The sequence below is a fragment of the Leucoraja erinacea genome, chromosome 14 (assembly GCF_028641065.1).
Source record: "Leucoraja erinacea ecotype New England chromosome 14, Leri_hhj_1, whole genome shotgun sequence".
Classification (NCBI taxonomy): Eukaryota; Metazoa; Chordata; class Chondrichthyes; order Rajiformes; family Rajidae; genus Leucoraja; species Leucoraja erinaceus.
The window spans coordinates 55,738,719-55,742,622 of record NC_073390.1 but is presented as its reverse complement, the minus strand read 5'-3'; the positions used below and the strand labels follow the sequence as shown (position 1 = coordinate 55,742,622).

The following is a 3,904-nucleotide window of genomic DNA, read 5'->3' as shown; positions in this document are numbered from 1 at the left end:
CACGCCGGGGGCTCCAACAACCTCTATGAGGTTCAAGTGACAAATAAATTGTATTGTGTATTGTGTATATTAAAATTAATCTGGCAAGTTGGTCAAATAACATGGGCACCTTCTTGCTTTTTTTGCGACATGGATTTTTTAAATGTGAATGTCTCATATCAACACATTTGTGGGTCAACAGTATTTTGTATCAACCCCCACAATTTCAAATAATTCTCAATTGAACTTCTTAAACAGGAAAACAATTTTTATTTACATCATTTTGTGTGGCTGTCAAGGTAGCTGTGTAGACTGTAATTATGAGACTGCCGGGCAGTATCACTGTGAATGGTGGTGGCTGTGTTTTTTAATGCAAGTGTGAAAAGGAGAGTAAATTTAAAGAGACAATGTGAGAACCATCAGGGTTTCATCCAGGAACCAATTTAAAGGCAAGTTTCCATCAATTACAGTATTTTAATTGAAAATCTTACTCTTAATATTCTTCCTAATTAGGCTTTTTGTGTTCCCTCTTGAACCTTGTGTCTCCCAGAGCCTCTGGGGAGGTTCTGGAGATACAATAACCCAATTTTGAGGCAAATAACCATCTTTAAAACTGCCTTTAATTCTACATTCTCCGAGGATGCTGGATGCCGCGACAATCTCTTGCAACATGTACAGAAAGGCAGTCAGCTGCAAAAAGATCAAAGAGAGGAAAGAGTATGGAAGGGAAAGGCTTTTCAGAATCATAATCAGATTTTATTTTCCAAGTATGTTTTGCAATATACGAGGAATTTCATTGGCCAGGTCAGTCATACAATTAAAAGCAACAGCACTCAAAAACACATTTTAATACGGACATTCACCAAAGTGACTCCTACACATTCCTCACTGTGATGGAAGGCGAAATAAAGTTCAAGTCCCTTCCTTTTGTTCTTCCTCGGTCGGGGGCCTCAAGCCCCCCGTTCAAACTCCGTTCAATGGTGAACTCCTCTTGGTCTCCAGGCCTATAGTGCTGCACAAATCACTGCACCACATGCATCTATTTATTCATTTTTCACATGGTTCATATGCAGCTGGATATTAACTTGCTGACATGGAAAGAGATGCAGTGAGCATTCAATAGTTCAGACTTCTGTGCGAATTAAGGGACTGCTTGATGGGCTGAGGGTAATCGAGATTGGCTGATTGTCATTCTTTTGCAAGAACTGATGGAAGTTCTTATGGAAAAGCTGATGAATTGACTACGGGATGAGCTGGTGGGCTCGAGGATTGCTGGATGAGTGTTTTAGAAATATAGAAAATAGGTGCAGGAGAAGGCCATTTGGCACTTCGACCCAACACCGCCATTCATTGTGATCATGGCTGATCAGCCCCAATCGATAACCCATGCCTGCCTTCTCCCCATACCCCTTGATTCCACTAGCCCCTAGAGGTCTATCTAACTCTCTCTTAAATCCACCCAGTGATTTGGCCTCCACTGCCCTCTGTGGCAGGGAATTCCACAAATTCACAACTCTCTGGGTGAAAACGTTTTTTTCTCACCTCAGTCTTAAATGGCCTCCCCTTTGTTCTAAGACTGTGGCCCCTGGTTCTGGACTCGCCCAACATTGGGAACATTTTTCCTGTATCTAGCTTGTTCAGTCCTTTTATTCATTTAGATGTTTCTATAAGATCCCCTTGCATCTAACAAGAGGGTTTTATTGTCATGTAGAACAATTTTCCTGCATCTAGCTTGTCCCAGATAGAACAATTAAATTCTTACTTTCAGCAGCACAACAGAATCTGTAAACATAGTACACTGTAAACAATATGATAAGATCCCCCCTCATCCTTCTAAACTCCAGTGAATACAAGCCTAGTCTTTTAAATCTTTCCTCATGACAGTTCTGTTACGTTATTTGATGGTTAGGACAGGTTTAGAGGGGTATGGGCCAAATGCAGGCATGTATCGCCATTTGCATTAGTTTTGTGCAGTTAACAAATCACAATTTCACACAATGTACATAAGACGGCAGTTATTTGACAAATACTCTGCAGTTCGGTGCAGGAGATCTTGTCGATGAGTATTCTGGACCCACTGTTGACATCTGAAATTACAGGAGATATCATTTAGGATTAACTAATAAGAAGAAAGATGATCATAACTACATGCCTGAACAATGGATGATATATCACTTAAATGCAATTGTTTTCAGTTGTGTGGAGATCTGTATGTTGAAGATGTATTTTGCCTCTAATATGTCAATTTACCTTAAATGTAGAAGAGCTTATTAAAATCTTCTTACAAAGACCATTAAGTATTTTCTATCCTCTTTTGGACCCAAGGCATAGCAGAGCTGCCAACTCTCACGAAGAGGTAAGGGAGGGAGAGAGGGAAGGGAGGCAGATCGAGAGAAGAGAGGGAGAGAGAGAGATCGAGAGAAAAGAGGGGAGAGAGAGATCGAAAGAGAGGGGAGACAGAAGAGAGGGAGAAGGGGGAGAGGGAGATGGGGAGAGGGAGATGGGGAGAGGGAGAAGAGGGAGAGAGGGGGAGAGGGAAAAGGGGGGAGAGGGAGAAGGGGGGGAGAGGGGAGAAGGGGGAGAGGGAGAGAGGGGGGAGAGGGAGAAGGGGGAGAGGGAGTGGAACGATAGCACATTATAACGCGCAGCCGTCCCATTCCGACCAAAGATTATAGAGCAGAGCTGCTCTCGTATCTTTGATTGCGGCCGCCGCCGCCTAACCCCCCGACCCACCATTGCACCCAAAGATGATAGAGCAGAGTTGTATAATATTTGAATGGGCGGGCTTGTGATCACGGCGGGCTTGTGATCTTTGCTTGTGATGTCTCGGCAATTCGAGGGATATAATAGGTAACAGCCGCCGCATTCTCGGACACGAATCTGAGCTCGAAAAATCCCGTGGCCACTGGGCCTAATGTGTCCGCGGGCCATATTTTGGAAATAAATCCCTTACAAGAACAAAACCTAAAATGTACAGAAGTGTTAAAACTGTCTTTATTATTATGGTAAGTAAAGATCTATTAAACATAAGTCTAATAACTTTATAATGTACCGACAAACCCATTTCCCAATGGCTGTTGATGGGAGAACAGAAAATAACATTTTCACGACAGAATATCGACTGAAAATTATAATAATATATTCTTACCTTTCTTTTTTATTGGGGAACCTAAGAATGACAGCTCTGGTCGTTTAGATTTACGATTAGAACAGTTGATAGCGGAGCAGTGAGATGTAGATTTAGCTGAGGACGCCATTACAGCCCAATAAATGCTTAACAATATGGCGTCGACGGTCACACACGTCATACTACGCGTTTTTTCGAGGAGTGGTCTATCTTGTCCCTCTACGATCTTTGGCCACAACTGACAATTTTCTAAACAGCTTCAATCAAGCCAATAATCACATCCACCAGTGGCCAATCAATGTTTGTTGCACACATCATGATATTCACCTGGGGCAGTAGTTGTCTGTGGGACAATAATTGCCCAAAGTGGCTGCTTGCATTTCCTTAAGTCAGAGACGACCATAACACACAGAATCAGAATTAGGCCGCTCGGCCCATCGAGCCTACTCCACCATTCAATCACAGCTGATCTATCTCTCCCTCCCAACCCCATTCTCCTGCCCATAACCCCCAACACCCATACTAATCAAGAATCTATCTATCTCGGCCTTAAATATATCCACTGACTTGTGGCCTCCACCGCCGTCTGTGGCAATGAATCCCACAGATTCACCACCATCTCCTTCCTAAAGGAATGCCCTTTAATCCTGAGGCTGTGCCCTCTGGTCCTAGACTCTCCCACTAGTGGAAACATCTTTTTAATTTAGTTTAGAGATACAGCACGGAAACAGGCCCTTCAGCCCACAGAGTCTGTACCGACCAGTGATCGCCCCGTACACTAGGGACAGTTTTACAATT

General features: G+C 43.2%; 1 long non-coding RNA gene across 1 annotated transcript; it reads right to left on the bottom strand.

Annotated features, from left to right (window-relative positions):
- Positions 1-713: 713 nt before the first annotated feature.
- Positions 714-3,330, bottom strand: LOC129703777 (uncharacterized). Its single transcript, XR_008724622.1, has 2 exons — positions 3,128-3,330; positions 714-2,066 (listed from the first exon to the last, which is right to left on the bottom strand). It is a non-coding gene; the product is annotated as an uncharacterized LOC129703777 (long non-coding RNA).
- Between the last annotated feature and the right edge of the window lie 574 nt (positions 3,331-3,904).